This window comes from Amblyomma maculatum, chromosome 2 (genome assembly GCF_055883805.1).
Source record: "Amblyomma maculatum isolate TAMU_Amacu chromosome 2, ASM5588380v1, whole genome shotgun sequence".
NCBI lineage: Eukaryota > Metazoa > Arthropoda > Arachnida > Ixodida > Ixodidae > Amblyomma > Amblyomma maculatum.
The window spans coordinates 781,210-800,492 of NC_139345.1; the positions used below are offsets into that span (position 1 = coordinate 781,210).

The window sequence follows — 19,283 nt, forward strand, 5'->3', positions numbered from 1 at the left end:
TAAGAAAAATAAGGTTGTAAAGCGATTTTGAGGAGTCATGTGACAGTGTAACGTGATTTGGTGTGACATGCGCGATAATGCGCCCATTTTTCAACAGTATCATCACGGGTGTCAAATGAAAGGGCTTTTCGAGCTTAATAAGACGAATGTAGCAGTAATACGATTTTGCTGAGTTACATGACAGTGTAACATGATTTCTCTGGACATGCGCGATAATTTGCTTGTGTTTAACCCTATAATCATGGGTATCAAATGATCGGGCTTTCTGAGCATATTAGGATGAATAAGGTTGTAAAGAGATTTCGATGAGTCATGTGACAGTGTAACGTGATTTGGTGTGACATGCACGATAATGTGTTCCTTTTTCAACAGTATCATCACAGATATCAAATGAAAGCGATTGTCGAGCTTAATAACGCGAATATTGCAGTAAAACGATTTTGCTGAGTTACATGACAGTGTAAGATGATTTCTCTTGACAGGCGCGATAATTTGATTTTTCTTTAACCTTATAATCATGGGTATCAAATGATCGGGCTTTCTGAGCGTATTAAGATGAATAAGGTAGTAATGCGATTTTGATGAGTCATGTGTCAGTGTAACGTGATTTGGTGTGACATGCGCAATAATGCGTCCCTTTTTCAACAGTATCATCACGGGTATCAAATGAAAGGGCTTTTCGAGCTTGATAAGGCGAATATTGCAGTAAAACGATTTTGCTGAGTTACATGACAGTGTAACATGATTTATTTGGACATGCACGATAGTTTGCTTGTTTTTAACCCTATAATCACGGGAATGAAATGATCGGGCTTTCTGAGTGTATTAAGATTAATAAGGTTGTAAAGCGATTTTAATGAGTCATGTGACAGTGCAACGTGATTTGGTGTGACATGCGGCCCCTTTTCCAACAGTACCATCACGGGTATCAAATGAAAGGGCTTTTCGAGCTTATTAAGGCGAATATTGCAGTAAAACGATTTTCTGAGTTACATGACAGTGTAACATGATTTCTCTGAACATGCCCGATAATTTGCTTTTTCTGTAACCTTATAATCATGAGTATCAAATGATCGGGCTTTCTGAGCATATTAAGATGAATAAGATTGTAAAGAGATTTGATGATTCACGTGACAGTGTAAAGTGACACGTGATAGCTTTAGCTTTTGGCACCCTATAGTCATGTGTTCCAAATGATTCAGATTTTTTAGAGTAATGAGGCGAATGTTTCAGTAATAAAGCTTTGCTGAGTTACGAGGCCATGTAGCGTGATATGGTGTGACATCCGCGATAGTTTCCGTCATTTTGAACCGTACAATCACAGGTATCAAATAAGTCGGTGCTTTGAGAGCAGAAAGATGAGTACTGGAATGAATACATATTGCTGAAATATGAGACATTTCGACTTGACACGGTTCACATTCCATTAATTAAACACTTTTTTCATCCCTATCAGCGCCGGTATCCAATGATGAATAGTGTATTATAGCACGCCAAGGCAAATATTGCAGTAATACCCTTTTTCTGAGTGATTTGGCACAGTTACGCTGTTTGTTTTTAGATACGCGGTAATACACCACATTCTCAATCTTATCTTGATGTTTGCCAGAATCATCCACTGAGTGCAGCAAAACTATTTTGCAGTAAAGCTTTTCTGCTGAGTCATGAGACGATGTTGGGTAATTTGGTTTGACATGCGCGATAATACGCTTTTTGCATCCCTATTGCGCTTGGTGTCGAATAAATCGGCGTAAAATACGCTGAGAAAATAGAACACCTAGCGAAGGAGCCATCAGAGAGATTCCTTTAACAATAGTACGCCCTCTTAGTTGCCTGGCTTACCTTACAACACATCACACTCTCCGTTTTTATTCGATTGTATTTAACAGTTTGGCAGTATTAGACTACTGCCTTCAAATGTCAAGGCAGCTGCGGTCAATAGCACTGAACTTCCTGCACTTGGAGAAAGCCCAAATAAGCAAAATCCTCTCACGTTGTCGCTATCGTAGCAGGTGTCCAAAAATATAGGGCCGCGCATAGCAGGAAAACAATTTTTTTCTTTTCGCAACATCCGCTACATGTCGAGAGAAACGTATTTATGGTATAACATTTTCTAAGTCAGTTATCTGTAGCAGCTCCGACGTGTTCATCCAGAGCATTGTCGTGTATGTAAAAAGGATGCTGAAGTGGTATTACTCTTTTCGCTTGTATTTTGATTAAATTTGATAGTCTGAAGGCCGGAGTCAGTGACCTATTGTAGTGTAATTGTGCAGGCAGTCCTGGAAGTATGTTTATTTGCTTTTCCTACCATAAATATAATCCTATTTTTGCCTTGCTTGTTTTTTTCTCCTTTTCCAGCTCTCGTTGCTAGGTTCAAGCTGGAATGTCATCGGCTATTATACTAATAATGGCTGCAGAACCATTTACTTCATTTATAGATAACAATAACCGATTAATTTGGCAATATCATCACAGTCCTTAGAAAGCATTCCATTGGTAGCATTCTTACGGTGATAAAGTCGATCTACCTCAACATCATGAGAAGACAATAAAAGGTTCATTTACCGCATGTCAAGCAAAAATGGGCAAATTGAGAAAAATCAAATTATTTCACTACATTAGGATAAACGCTCAAAAAGCCGAGTAAACTTATCCCCTTAAAAATATTTGAAAAAGAAGCATATTATCGGGTATGTCCAAGCGAATGACGTAGCTTCATACAATAATTTAGCAAAATTATTTTGCTGCAGTATTAGCCTTTTACGCCGATTTATTCGACACCAAGCGCAAGAGAGATGCAAAAAGCGTATTATCGCGCATGTCAAACCAAATTACCCAACATCGTCTCATGACTCAGCAGAAAAGCTTTACTGCAATAACAGTTTTGCTGCACTCAGTGGATGATTCTGGCAAAGATCATGATAACATTGAGAATCTGGTGTATTACCGCGTATCTAAAAACAAACCGCGTAACGGTGCCAAATGACTCAGAAAAAGGGTATTACTGCAATATTTGCCTTGGCTTGCTATAAAACACTATTCATCATTTGATACCGGTGCTGATAGGGTTGGAAAAAGTGTTTATTTAATAGAATGTCAACGGTGTCAAGTGCAAATGTGTCATATTTCAGCAATATGTATTCATTCCAGTACTCATATTTATGCTCTCAAAGCACCGACTCATTTGATACCTGTGATTGTACGGTTCAAAATGAGGGAAACTATCGCGGATGTCACACCATATCACACTACATGGCCTCGTAACTCAGCAAAGCTATATTACTGAAATATTCGCCTCATTACTCTCAAAAACCTGAATTATTTGGAACACATGACTATAGGGTGCCAAAAGCTAAAAATATCACGTATCACGTTACCCTGTAACATGAATCATCAAAATCTCTTTGCAACCTTATTCATCTTAATGTGCTCAGAAAGCCCGATCATTTGATACCCATGATTATAAGGTTAAAGAAAAAACAAATTATCGCGCATGTCCGGAGAAATCATGTTACACTGTTATGTAACTCAGCAAAATTGTTTTACTGCAATATATTCGGGCTTAATAAGCTCGAAAAGCCCGTTCATTTGATACATGGTACTGTTGAAAAATTGACACATTATCGCGCATGTCACACCAAATCACGTTACACTGTCACATGACTCATCAAAATCACTTTACAACCTTATTATTCTTAATACGCTCAGAAAGCCCGATCATTTGATACCCCTGATTATAGGTTAAAACAAGCAAATTATCGCGCATGTCCTGAGAAGTCATGTTACACTGCCATGTAACTCAGCAAAATCGTTTTACTGCAATATTCGCCTTATCAAGCTCGAAAAGCCCTTTCCTTTGATACCCGTGATGATACTGTTGAAAAAGGGACGCATTATTGCGCATGTCACACCAAATCACGTTACACTGACACATGACTCATCAAAATCGTAATACTATCTTATTCATCTTAATACGCTTAGAAAGCCCGATCATTTGATACCCATGATTATAAGGTTAAAGAAAAAGCAAATTATCGCGCATGTCAAGAGAAATCATGTTACACTGTCATGTAACTCAGCAAAATCGTTTTACTGCTACACTCGTCTTATTAAGCTCGAAAAGCCCTTCCATTTGACACCCGTGATGATACTGTTGAAAAATGGGTGCATTATCGCGCATGTCACACCAAATCATGTTACACTATCACATGACTCCTCAAAATCGCTTTGCAACCTTATTTTTCTGAATACGCTCAGAAAGCCCGGTCATTTGATGCCCATGATTATAAGGTTAAAGAAAAATCAAATTATCGCGCATGTACAGAGATATCATGTTACACTGTCATGTAACTCAGCAAAATCGTTTTACTGCTACATTCGCCTTAATTAGCTCGAAAAGCACTTTCATTTGACCCCCGTGATGATACTGTTGAAAAATGGGCGCATTATCGCGCATGTCACACCAAATCACGTTACACTGTCACATGACTCCTCAGAATCGCTTTACAACCTTATTTTTCTTAATACGCTCAGAAAGCCCGATCATTTGATACCCATGATTATAAGGTTAAAGAAAAATCAAATTATCGCGCATGTACAGACATATCATGTTACACTGTCATGTAACACAGCAAAATCGTTTTACTGCAATATTCGCGTTATTAAGCTCGAAAATCGCTTTCATTTGATACCCGTGATGATACTGTTGAAAAAGGGACGCATTATCGTGCATGTCACACCAAATCATGTTCCACTGTCACATGACTCATCAAAATTTCTTTACAACCTCATTCCTCTTAATTTGCTCAGAAAGCCCGATCATTTGATACCCATGATTATAAGGTTAAAGAAAAATCAAATTATCGCGCATGTACAGAGATATCATGTTACATTGTCATGTAACTCAGCAAAATCGTTTTACTGCTACATTCGCCTTAATAAGCTCGAAAAGCCCTTGCATTTGACACCCGTGATGATACTGTTGAAAAATGGGCGCATTATCGCGAATGTCACACCAAATCACGTTACACTGTCACATGACTCCTCAAAATCGCTTTACAACCTTATTTTTCTTAATACGCTCAGAAAGCCCGATCATTTGATACCCATGATTATAAGGTTAAAGAAAAAGCAAATTATCGCGCATTCAAGAGAAATCATGTTACACTGCATGTAACTCAGCAAAATCGTTTTACTGCTACATTCGACTTAATTAGCTCGAAAAGCCCTTTCATTTGACACCCGTGATGATACTGTTGAAAAATGGGCGCACTATCGCGCATGTCACACCAAATCACGTTACACTGTCACAGGACTCCTCAAAATCGCTTTACAACCTTATTTTTCTTAATACGCTTAGAAAGCCCGATCATTTGATACCCATGATTATAAGGTTAAAGAAAAAGCAAATTATCGCGCATGTCAAGAGAAATCATGTTACACTGTCATGTAACTCAGCAAAATCGTTTTGCTGCTACATTCGTCTTATTAAGCTCGAAAAGCCCTTTCATTTGACACCCGTGATGATACTGTTGAAAAATGGTCGCATTATCGCGCATGTCACACCAAATCACGTTACACTGTCACATGACTCCTCAAAATCGCTTTACAACCTTATTTTTCTTAATACGCTCAGAAAGCCCGATCATTTGATACCATGATTATAAGGTTAAAGAAAAAGCAAATTATCGCTCATGTCAAAAGAAATCATGTTACACTCGTGTAACTCAGCATAATCGTTTTATGCTATATTCGCCTTATTAAGCTCGAAAAGCCCTTTCATTTGACACCCGTGTTGATACAGTTGAAAAATGGGCGCATTATCGCGCATGTGACACCAAATCACATTACACTGTCACATGACTCACCAAAAACGCTTGACAACATTATTCATATTAATACGCTCGGAAAGCTCCATTATTTGATACGCATGATTATAGGGTTGATGAAATAGATTTAATGGTCTTGGCTGTCTAGGAACTGTTGGAGTGCGACCAGGTTAAAATCAGTGGCGGCAGGATTAAATGTTTTGGCGCTTGGATTATTTTTTGTGGCGCCTAGATTAAATTCTATGGCGCTATGATTAAATAGTCTGGCGTTTGGATTAAATTGAGCGGGAAATACTGTAGTCTTCCTGTAGATTTGTTTTCTGTTCCTTGCGGTTAGTGATTGCTTTTATATAAGTTGTTTTGAGACAAATGTAGCTGGAATGATCACCTATCTCTCACACAGCAGCCCACTTTTGCCGTCCTTAGAAATTCCTTCCGTGTTGCCGGCGGTTGTTTCTCATTCATATATTTCCGACTGAGCCATCTTCGTTATTCCTTGGGACAAAAGCTCGGCGGACAAAGTCCGACCTCGCGTGCTATAAGCTCGCACTAGCATACAGGGCTGCCCTACGCCGCATTGAATCAACGCAGGCGTGAAAGGATCCACCGAAAAGACGCGTACGGGGATCTGTTCGCATGCTGTTCACTCATGCGTAAGTCAACACTGCGAGAACTGGCAAGGAATTTCGTTATCAGCATGCTATCAGGAACACCGAGCCATTTCCACGTGTAGGTAAACGCGGAGTATCTTAGAGCCTTTTTCTTTTAGGGCGCGTCGTGAAAGAACAATTTCGAAGCGCCGGCGTCAAGTCATTGAAAAAGCATCGCAAGTATCTCAGCAAGAAACCTATAACTTAGGAGCGCCGAGTTCTATATTTTAGGAGCGACGTGTCGCTTCTAGCAATACCCGTAAGTTGAAATAGGTTCAGCAGAAAACTTGAACGGGGTTTGCGTCAATGTAGAATTAATATCCAGGATCACGCTTTGAAGAATTTGAGAAAGAGCTGAGCGAAACGAGATTTAAACACGACTTTCCTTCATAGACCTGACCATGCATAAACTTCGCGAGGTTTCTTACTAAACTGAGTCCACTTGCACGTTAAACCAGGTCTTTATTTACCCTTGATTCATTCGTAGCTTGAATCTACTCTTGGGACTGGGGAAAAAAAGGAAAATTACGTAAATGACTCAGGTGATGTGCACAACAGCAAACTGAGATCCTTATGCATCTTTCCTTTCTTTAACCCTAAATGACGTTTTATTGGGAATAAGATCGGGCTTAAAATTTTACTTAAACGCTTCGTGCAATCGGGCTAGAGGTGGGTTGCGGCAGTTTAAAGCGCTCCATGCGTGAACTCAGCTAAGGTGACTGACTCGCATTTCTTCACCGAGGCACGAAGAAAAAAGTCTGCTGCAGGTAACGTGCATAGTATAGCTGCCAAAGAAATCACTGCAGTTGAGGGGCTCATCTACGATAACTTATTACAAGTTTCCTGTCCACAGATAAAGAGCATGAGAACTACAGTTTCAAGATAGATGAGTCATAGGAGATACTACATCATGTTTTCCTCATTATCCCTCAAAAGTGGGATTTGAAAAAAGCCATAAAGCTAAGGTATATCGGTTAATTGCAATGTTTGTCAGCTCCCGAACAAGAAACATTTGCACTGAGATGAACCACCACGCTTCTCCGTTTCTATTTCTAATGAACGTTTGTCAGGAGTTGTGTTTTTATAAAAATAAATGAGGAAAAGCAATAGCGAAATTCCGGATTATATAGACCCTGGAATTATCTTCTCTAATATGCGTACCACCATTTCAGAGAACTGGGTCTTGAGGCACCTATCTGCGGTGTTTATACCGGCGAACGGTCGCGCACGGCTAGACACACGCCATGGCATACCTTTCCCTATCGGTTCGCGAATTGGCCAAAATTGTTAACAGGCAGTGGAGTCAGCGATTGAAAGTAGCACATGGACGCCCCAACGAGACAAGATCGATAGTCGTACAGCATCTCGTGTCACCTTCTTTGATCTCGAATTCGCATGAAATAGAATAGTTTTGAGGTGTACCAAGAGAAGGGTGCTCTGAAGAGGAGGATGTCATATCGTTTTCATTGAACGTTTTCACACAATTGAGGTGACGCTTCCGAAGGCTTCGCAGTCACCGCAGCCGTGAACGAGCCATGCAGCCATGTATTACTATATATATGGTAGCTATAATGCATTTCAAAAAAGATTTCTAGCACCTAGTACACAATTCGGGGCAATAAAAATTGCACACTCGCCAAATTACAATATTTCTCAGCAATTTCCCAGCCTTTCTAGCTTTCTGTTCATTCAGGAAAGCTGCATATTACCAGTATCTGTAGCAAATAATTAGCAGGCCTCACTTAAAGTAGGCAGTCGAAGCGGTAGTCGTCTTTGCATGATACATGTTTTATTGTCATTTATTAAAAAGGAGCAAAATGGGATTTTTCCATCCAAAAATTCTGGCTGCTACACCCCCGCCTACAACTTCTTCAAACTCCGTTCATGGTTACCTGAAGTCGCCAAGATAAAAAAGTGAATGACGAAGTGGCTTTGACGTTCATCACATCTTGTACTCTCCAAATGAAATAACATGTTCCTGATGAATAAGTGTTCGCAATATTCAGATTTCAAAAGGGAGTAGATAGGCGAAAACAGCGCCTACATGTCAGTACTGGATCCGCGAAAATGATTGGAAACCCTTTATTGCCGATACTACCTCCTGAAAAGGTACGCGAGGAGGCAAGTCGGCTCGAAAAATATACAATATTTTTTCGATAATTGTTACAACAGTAAAATGCAGTATGCAATAAATTTGAAAAGAAAGCGGGAACCAAGGGCTTATGCAGACGGCAATCTGAGCCACATGAGAGGAGCCACGTTTTCTACTATGCACAGGGTTATGAGAGCAAGTGTATGTTTTGTGTTTGCAAGCTTACGAGCACGCCTGGTGTTTGAACCGAGGAGAGCTTATGGATCGCACGTGGGCTCGCAGCTGAAAAAAAAAAAAATTTGCTTGCATGAAAATCACTTTCCGATAAGTAGCCAGACCGTACTTTGAGCTGGCTCCGTATCATACCAAAAGTACCACAAGCAGCAGCCGCGTTGAGCTCACTCTGTTTTGCCGAGAGCACTGGCATTGGGTTTCGCAAAAGCAACCAGGAAGATATTAATTTCCAACTACAAATGGAAACCAAACAAAAATGAAGGCAAAAGTCGAACGCCTTGCCAGGTCATCGCCTTTGCCTTCCTTCCATGACAGTACATATATAATGTCGAAAGCATAATAATGAAATGACAAATAATAGTTCTATCTCTGCGAAATATGCGCTCAATAAAGCGCAACTAAATTCCGGAGCAGAAAAAAAGTTTCCAAGCTAGGCCCAACAAAGCTGGTGCTTGAAAGCTTGATTCCGCGCGAAAGAGCCGATCAATTTTTTCCCGTTGCTACGGAGCTCACAGGCTGGGCGGATCTGCAGGAAGGCAACTGCATACAGGAAATTTGCCCTTAGCCAAGAGCGGGATCCACACGGAATTGGCTCGAGAAGCACAAGTACCGTACCGCGTGTGGGAATCCGATATACCGACTTGCCAGTAAGCTGGTGGAAGGAAAGAAAAACTAGCGAAGGAGCAGAGTGTCTCAAAGGATTGGTCAGTATCCAACGCCAGTGGAAAAGCATTCGTGCATCCTCAAGATTTCCATAGTGGGTGATAGCAAGCTCTCCTAATGCCTTGCAGCTCTGTGTACAGTGCCACTGCACAGTTCCGGTTTTCTTCTGTGTGAGTGAGTCTCTTTCGTTCATTCGTTCGTTCGTTCGCTGGCTCGCTCGCTCGCTCGCTCGCTCACTCACTCACTCACTCACTCACTCACTCACTCACTCACTCATTCACTCATTCACTCACTCATTCACTCACTCACTCACTCACTCACTCACTCATCCACTCACTGACTCACTCACTCACCTACGCACTCACTCACTAACCTACTCGCCCACTCAGTGACTCACTCACTTACTGCGTTCACTCATTCGCTCGCTCGCTCACTAACTCACTCACCTACTCACTCAATCACTCATTCGCTCATTCACTCATTCGCTCACTCACTCACTCACTCACTCACCTACTTATCCACTCTGTGGCTCACTCACATGCTCACTCACTCAATCACTTACTTACTCATTCGTTCACTCATTCGCTCACTCACTCACTCACTCACCCCCACCCACCTACCTACTCACTCGCTCACTTTAAGCTTCACCGAGAAGACTTCAGTTTCATGCATAAACTTGCACCTGGATGCTTGTTTACGCCGTAGGCTAAGCTGGCGTTTCTGCGCTGAGAATACCGGTAGTTTAACGAAGTATTTCATTTTAACTTGCAGAAAAAAACTTCGACCTTGTCATTGTAATTTCTGCGCGCATTGAGCACGTCGGTTTTCTGGGCGCCCAATATTGCGTGCCTTCAGCATTGTGCGACGCAGCTACTATGCTCCCATTGGCTCCACGACAGTACGCCATGACGGTTTGCATTGGCTATGCTGTTTGCGACGTCATGATTATGAATACCTTCTCTCCGAGCGAATAGCCAAATGTTCGGTTTACCATTCGTTTAGCTAATTTTTGCTTCGCTTACATTGCTTTGCGTTCTCTTGTCATGATTTGCTGAGTTTGCTTTGTTTGACTTCTATACTTCTCTCACTGTACAGGTGCCATCAGCACTGCCAGTAGTAACAGACGCAGCACAGCGATGAAACAGGGGCCCTCTGGCTCCAGAGATTGCAAGGAACCTTCTGTCACGAATGAGGATTGGGTTCAAAAACAGGCTATTCACATAAAATGTCAAAAAAAAAAGTGCGCAAAACAGATGACACGGAGAGAAGACGAACACAAGCGTATGTTCATCTTTCTTCCCTCCGTGCCGTCTGTTTTGCGCATTGTGTCTTTTTGAAATCGTGCACCAACTAGCCCGCCAGAGCGTATCACATAAGATGTGATGCTACAAACCTCACGTAACATAATTAACAGGATGATATCCAATAATAAGCCCATTCTCGAACTTCACCTTAAAGAAGGTTTTGACCCTACAGCAGACTACAACACTAGAGTATCTGGCAGAACGCAATCAAGAAAAAACTATCTAATTACATCAAATATACATCAAATTATATGAAAGCATTTTTGGAGAACCACGCAGTGCAGCTCCAAGGTGGTCCACTGAATTTTAACCCGCTGAAACTCGGGAACAAGGCTCACCACAGGCGGCGGTCGTACCCCTGTTCTGTTCAACCTTGCACTTATTAAGCTACCTAACAAACTTAACGCCGTCGGAACATAAACCAGAGCCTGTACGCCAATGATCTCGCTACCTGGATCAATAGAGGATCAGATCGAATGATAGAAGAAGCACTCTGCCAGTGCATATGAGGAAGATGTAACGAAGGAGGATTAGAGTGCTCATCGAGCAAGTCGGAACTGACGTCTTATGCAGAATGCTCAGAATTCTGTACTCACCTGATTTTTATCTGAATCTTCTCGACGGCCCTTAATGAACGATGATAACACGAAAAGCACGAAAGCATCAGAAAATAAAAAGCTAAGATAAAGCTTTCGCGCTGCACGTTCCTTTCCCTCGTTTCTCGTTCGTGTGACCACAGTGCTGTAGTATACAGTAGTGGAGTTCTCTAGATAATATATCGACCACCTGGGTTCTTTAATAAGCAATGACGTCACACAGTGGTCGGGTCCACAGCACGTCTATCATGTCTGCAATTCCGTTACAATGTTTACACCGTGGGTTCTGTATCGCCGGATGCCATCTGCTTAGTGCGAGCGGGTTGGGAAAGGCCCCCGCCTGCAATTTTCTCTATATAACGTCTTCCTTTCTGCATAAAATTTTGTCTGCTTGAGGCAGTGTCTGTCTTTCTAATCAGTAATGATTTAGATTATAATGATATGCTTTCAGCTCCTCGCTCTGAAAGTGCTCTATGCTCATCGAGAGCGCACTGATATCCCAGTGCGTGAGTCCTCGGGCAAGTGCGTGCGCCGTCTCGTTTCCTCGCCGGCCCAGGTTAATTAGCTTGACGAGGTTAATTAGACGAGATTAATTAGCTCCGCCGGTGGATGTCCGGCAGCAAGAATGATGCATTTCCAACGGTGTCCAGATCATCCACTGCTTGGAGAGTTGGTTCATGTCTTCCTTAAGCAAAACCCATCGGACACAGGACGAACAAAAGACAACTCGGATACGAAAGCGCCATTGTGTAGGTTTTTTCTTTCTGTATTTTTGTATGAAACGATACAAAACACAGGAACAAAATCCTACGCAATGGCGCTTTCGTGTCCGAGTTGTCTTTTGTTCGTCTTGTGTCCGACTGGCTTTGCTTAAGGAAGACATAAACCAACTCGCCCAACGGTGGATGTTCTGGACACCGTTGGAAATGCATCTCCTACTGCTGTATGCCACGGTACCATACGCTACGGTTGTTTGACGAGCGTCCTGAAGCACAAATTTGCACGCAATTAATTTTCTCAATCCTTGATCAACAAGAACGTGACTTCGCTACTATCATTATTAAAACAGATGATGGCATATCTAATGACAGAAGCCCGCTCTTGTGTTTACACTATAGTGTTTGCTTGTTCCGCGAAAGTGACTGCTGTCATGTAGCAGCTCATTGTGTTCCACGCCGTCCTAATTTGGGCGTAAGCAACTGCGTAGGAAGGCGAACTGTACAAATTTGGAAACTGTGCCACCCTGCCACCGGACACAAGTCATACCGGTTTATGAATTTAAGGGTAACGTTTCAGCCCTCCTGCTTACTGGGCTTATTATTACAGCATGCTCGACCAAGGGGCTTCATAAAAAATTAGCTGCTGCATATATCATGACCATGTAAGTATCAAAGTGCATACTTAGTGCCGACCGCATTTGGAAAAGGGCGATTTTTTGTGCATTGAGCTTTTTGTATTGGTGCCATTTTATGCGGGTTCCCCTTGTATATGAATAGATGTACAAAACTCTTCATTTGCTCCCAGAAAGCTATTTTAGAGCTGTGATGGCTATACCTCCTAGTCCGGCAGTCCATGGGCCTTCATCGCAGCATCAGTCCTGTTCACCAGTAGTCACAGATCTTGTGGGTCAGAGTAGCCTTCCACTTATCTCTAGAGGAGTTGAGGATTGATTCTTGCGGTGTGTCCTGCAATTCCCATATCATGTGGCATATGTCTGCGATTTGGTCGCAGTTCCTACTCTAAGGTTTGCGTAGGCGCGTGGTACCATACTGATGTAAATTTGTCGGCGTGGGGAGTGTGTTTGTTTTTATGCGCTCAAGTATAAGGTAGCAATTCGTCTAAAAGTCCCTTCAAATTTCCAGCGTTTCCTTTTTGTGTTGTCTGCCAGTCGCCATCTCTCTATCGTGCCACCATTACGAGCATTCTGCGAAGTACGCACACTTTAAAGCACGTGGGAATAAATTCCTGTTTATGCGTTAGGTATGTCAGGTGGCGGCAGGAGTGCGATAAACGGTTAAACCTGCAAGTAAACAACTCTGACTACACACAGCTGCACAAACACTGGCCAGGTTTTACAGGTACGAATGATATAGGGCACCCCTTTACCGTCAATGCTCTTTGCTTATAAAAGATAGTTATTACACCCAAGAGGAAATCAGCACCAGCGAAATAGAAATTCGAATGAAGTAAGCTGTTCATCTTGGATTATTACTTGTCTCGATGCAAGCATTCAATAAATTCAATGATTCTTCAAAGAAAGACGCACCGGAGAGTAAGAACAATTTACAGCTTTTCTGCCTAATCTATCAGGCCGGCTACTAAAAATGCAATGCCCTGTTGGAGTGCGGCTGAAGAAGGATCTCTTGAAGTGTGTGGTATGTGGTTCATAATGACGGGTTAAATAGACGGCTGTCGAATAACGTCTTGTGCAGCCAGAAAGGGGAATGCGAATCACGTTTGCTGCGGACGCATGTGGCCCACAAAAATGCGGAAGAAGACGCTGGCGTGTGTCCTCAGTGTACGCCACATGCGGTGGCTGAGGCTACGCGAGCCGTGATCAGTGATTTGTATGCATGAAATTTCAGTGATTTGTATGCATTTGAATGTATGAAAGACGCGCAGGGCTCAGCTGGTGCAGATGCCCCAGTAAGAACTGAGTAACCACCTGCTCCGTCACTAGCAGTCAGAAGGGTAGGAATGGCATCACCAAAACCTTGAAGCATCCCAAGCGATAATGGCAATCGGCCTTGGTAACCTGGATGCCATGAAAGGGAGCGCTTTATACTCTTCCTAAAAATAAAAGAGGACATTAAATTCAATAATAAGCAACATTTTATGAGTTAAACATGGATGAAGGTATCCCATTTCACATTCTGAGCAGGCGAGTGAAGAAGCATTTGAGAGAGCATTCTGCAGCACGATCACTTTTTCCAAGGAATATGTCCAAGGAATGGAGAGCCTGTTTCGTAGTCAAATCACGCACAAAAAAAATTATTCCTGTCCACACAAGCCCACAGGATGACAACAGAGAACACAAAAAAAGTTCTTCAATTCACGCAAATTATAAATCTTGTCATCTTACAAAAATAAACGGGTGCGTTAAAGGTGCACACGTTAAGTTGTCTATTCTGCACAGTGCCTATAGAAGGGACACATACAAGCTTGAATGGAGAGGTCAATTAGCAAAAAAAGAAAGAAAAAGAATAATAAACGTTAGTGGTTTAGTTAGTCGCTGCTAAACTGAATGAGCAAAAGCTCTGTTAAAAAAGATTCAGAGAACTTTCTCTCGAGGAACTGTATCGACCGGATGATCGGACAGATCGGCCTGGTGTCTATATCGAAAAGAAGACATATTCTATCCGTCAATCATGGTTAGACAAGACGAAGTTAAACTCTGATGATTTTGGCATGCGTATGAGCGTCGGTTGAAGTTGGAAACACTATGTCGACGACGCCGCGTCATGCGCAGTGGCAGCAGCTGGAGAAGCGCATGCACAGAATGTGAGAAGCAACGACGGGAGATTGCGAGTGTGCGGACGACCTCGCCAGAGCCCACGCCAAATACAGGATGCTGCATTCGATGCCGGGTGCTATCGGACCGCGCCGGAAGCCGCCGAACACGCCCGCGGTCGAGCGCTGCCGGAGAGTAGCAGATCATATACATGGTGTAAGAGCTTGGGATAATATAGCGTGCCCGATGGGTGGTCCCGCTCTCTCGGCGCGCTACACGTCATTGTCGACATCAGGTTTGATTCCGCGCTTGGCTTCTCGGCAAATGGATAGTTTGGCCTCTCACTGTTCGATTGCTTGGGTAGCATATCTGGCACGGCTGCGGTCTCTGTCATAAAATAGTGTGGCTTCCTCAACGCCACGTCGTCTCTTTTCTAACACAACCTGGTGGATTCGCTTTACACTACGTCCGCGATCTCGGCCGCACTCGCCCAGATGGCATTTGTGATGGCGTATTTACCTAGGTTAAATAAAGAAGCGAAGCCGCTGTAACTTCATGAAGGCGAAGATTTTTTACTCCAAAGCGCGATAGTGTGTTGCAGTTGGAACTTGATGCTGACGACGATGTTTGGTACATAGCGCGAGAGTGGATTGCAGTTTTACACGAGGCGTGATCGGCTGCGGCGAAAGCATAGTGCTCTCGTGGCTAGGACAGGGAACCATATAAGTTCGTTCTGGCGCGTGTTCGAAACACAGCCAAAGTAACGTTTTCTCACAAATGTTTTCGAATTTAGTTGGAACCGGGGTCACGAGGTACGCGCAGTTGCTATGACCGTCATTGTTTACACATTGTGGAATAACGCTACCTTGACGAACATGAACAGTAGCACTAACGCTCTAAAAACATCTCACTTTTTTTTTCTCTGGACATAACTAGAATAAGCGCAAAAACGAAATCAGAACTTGCCTGAGCACACCATCTGTCAGTGTCTAAAAAGGCGAGCTTGTTTAACATCGTTCCCGCTGACTGCTTGCAAATCTTGTGATGTCACTGCAGTGATGGGTGTATAAAACTTGCGTGGTTTCCAACGGTCACTTCTTTTGTCTTTTCTTGCGCCACAGCTATGGACGTAATACTTACTTCCTTTGCTGCCTTTGCTGTGGACGTAGCACATGTTTTAGCACAGCGATAATTAGCGCGCATATTGCATAAAATGTAAATCAATAGTTTCTTGATTCACAAGCGTTATTACAAACACAAGCAGGTTGAAGATCTTACCTTTTTAGTGAATATCGTGAGAAAGCAGAGAACACGGTTCAACTGTTGCGGAATGTACACCGTTTTAATACAGCAACGCACTAACATTAGCTTATTGAAATTTGTATACTGCATAGTCTCTAATCCCTTATATGCATTAACGTCAACATAAAAAGCAGCTCTTTTGTAGCGAGACCTACATTGTATCGCCATTTCACCGTGCCTGTCCGTGAGAAGAAGAAGGAGAAGATATATATCTTGGTAGCCGGTAGAAGCGAACCACAACAGCTTGTTCAAAAATTGCAGTGTCAATATCCCGTGTGTGTTACCACTTTTCATTTTATATTTCATTTATTTCCCTTTTCATTTCCTTTCCTCTACCCCTCAAATCACTTTTTTTTTTCATGCAAGTATACTTCAAAACTTTTCTTTGCTACCCAATTCTTGGCTGAACCCCTTCTGTGGGTACGTGCCATATGTTACTTGGTCAAGAACAACAACAACGACAACAGCCAGTTGCTAGGAAAGAAGGTTCGTTCAAACATTGTGATGGCGGTGTGCGTAACTTCAGGTTTAACCACAAGCTAAACCACAGATACGTTTTTAACCTCGGAAATTTCCGCGAAGTCAAGTGGTGTCCATTTGTCTCGTCAAATTTTAAATATCGAAATGCGTTTTCATTCGGGAGATTTAACATATGAAAAATCTTCGAGCTATTCAGAACTCCTCACAGCACACCAGCAGCCCAATCTGTACCCAGCTCGCAGGCATAGAGCAACTCAAAAACCAACGCTGAGATGGCACGCGTCAAGCATGTCTACGATGGCCGCTCACGCGAGACGTAAATAGGGTGTCTCTGCCCTCGTCCACAAAATTGCAGCCGCCGCGCCCCTCGTTCACACTCCCTGTACTGTCATGGCGCTGCTTTGCAGTCTTTGCAGTCTCCGTTAATTCGTTAAAAGTTTGGATCATTTTACCGGTTTTCTTCATAGGTGGCAGTGCGTTTATCCACGACCTAGAAGTGCGCAAGCACCTTTACCTAACTGTTACGCTTGGCCAAGAGTTATTCTGTAGCTCCCAGGAAAACTTTTTTATTTGTGTGGACAAGCCACTCTCGACGTCACTACTGGTGTTAGTCTGAGTAAACTTTCGCCAGTAATCTCTTTAGGTGTGCGCAGAGCGGCTATTGTGCAAATGCCTTTTGTTTAGTGTACCTCTTGGCAGTAGATATGTAGCTAAATAGCTATTTTTCTCTTTGCTATTCTTTCTTTAGCCTGCATCAGTGGAATTGTGCCTGTTTTCTTGGGTGCACCTCTACCAGTGCGCAACGGCTCCTTCTGTCCATATTTAAAGCACAAATATAAAATTGCACTCGCAGTACATTTGATAAATTACATTTCTCAGAAATAAGGGCCACGCCTCATAGAGGATAAATTCTGCAATGCCATATGTATGTTTGTGCTGGTGATGTGCAGCTGCAATGCGTCGCGTCTCTCCGCGCCTCAAGGCGGCACCCCCTCCGTTTACGGCGGAGGAGTGGAAAGCATCCATTACTTGCAGCATGCGTGAAATGTTTTTTTTTTTTTTTTTTCTAGGGCATGTCTTTATCCACGTGAGAGCCTGAAGAGAAGAAAAACGACAATGAAACTGTCGCGTCAAAGGAGACTTTCGCGCGCAGTTTCCTTTTCGTCAATGGAATGACAGCATTCAAGCCGATCATTTCCGTTTACCAGCCTAGCTCGAAATAAAGCGTTGTGTACGCCCTTGGCACTGTTTGCATCAAATATTTCTCCCGTCCGCTTGTATTATATATTTTTCAGCTATCTTTTTGGAGTTTTGGACTTTTACGAAGAATGCCTGGGTGTTGAAATATAGAAGATGTTTTTCGGGTGCAGGGCAAGCGCTCGTTCCGAAAGGCGACGTTTATCCATGGCATCCGTGAAGCCCTCACAGCAGTGCGAATAGTTGCCGTGCCACGTCGGTCTCGTATCGGCTGGCGCTAGAGTGGTAGAATTACGTTCCTCTTCAACGCGCTCATATTTCACCACAGTACATTAGGCATCAGAGCGCACAAATTGAGCGTAACCCATCTCGCCTGCTTTGCGCCGTACTCGCCTTCTCCCGTTTCCACCTTACGCTGTCGCCTTTCCTTTTTCCCCACATTTATTGTGAAAGCAATACATTGCGCTCATATTTCTCCACAGCACCATATGCATCAGAGCGCGCAAATTGAGCGCAACCCATCTCGCCTGCCTTCCGCCGTACTCGCCTTTTCCCGTTTCCACCTTACGCCTTCGCCTTTCCTTTTCTCCCACATTTATTGCGAAAGCAATACTCCGACAGCCAAAGTCAGACATCGGATGGACGCAGCTAAGCCGTGAAGAGACGTAGACGGTATCCTTATAAGAAAATCAGCATGCCATGACATTTGAGTTCACGTTACCTCTATGCAACGGGCAGGAGCTGCCAACTGCGGGGTGCTCCTTTTATATGGGAGGGTGATATCAGAATCAGCTTGCCAGAACCGTTTGCATTCTCGTTACCCCTACGACACGCAAGCACGTCCATACGATTTTGTTGAAGCCTGACTTTATATGTGGGCTGGTAGCTTACACTCTCACGTTAAAGGATGAGTTTAAGTGTCCCCAATAATGTAGCAACTTACACTGATAGGACGTGACAGGGAAATAATGTAGCAGACAAAACAATCTTCCGCCGTTGCTTTCGCAATTCAACTAGGGTGAACCAGAGCTAAACCACAACTAATTTGTTTTCTTCTCTCTTCAGCTGCAATGCCCTCCTCCACCTTTCATTCTCGCCCTCACTTTGTGCCATTCCTTCGTTTCGCCACAAACCGCTTTTATGGTAGTCAACTGGCCTTCTGCTTCTTCCCGAAGCACCGCTCTGTGATTGCTCATTATTCGCCAAAAATGGCAAGGAGCCCGCACTGCCTGGACACCCCTTGTCCTGCCAAGCGCAGCAGTTCCTCCGACAGATGCATATTGGCCAAATGCTTCAAGGAAACGGCTAGCAAGTTTCTTTCACGCGCATAACTGAGCACACAATATATATATTGACCACCCGGGGCACCTTATCCCTGCTACACCGGTGTGTCGCCACTTACTCCACGATGTGATCGCGCTATATGGAACCTAAGGATTGCAAAGCTGCCATTCTTCAAATTTATCGAGACGTCTCTGTCCTGGAA

General features: G+C 43.1%; 1 protein-coding gene across 1 annotated transcript in view; it reads left to right on the plus strand.

The window, feature by feature from the left end:
• The window catches only part of LOC146197795 (uncharacterized), a 60,052-nt gene extending 42,203 nt beyond the window's left edge, over positions 1 to 17,849 (plus strand). Inside the window, exon 2 of the mRNA XM_084593027.1 lies at positions 17,671 to 17,849. The gene's annotated coding sequence lies outside the window, so the exon portion shown is untranslated. The remainder of the gene's footprint in view (positions 1 to 17,670) is intronic.
• Positions 17,850 to 19,283: the final 1,434 nt, after the last annotated feature.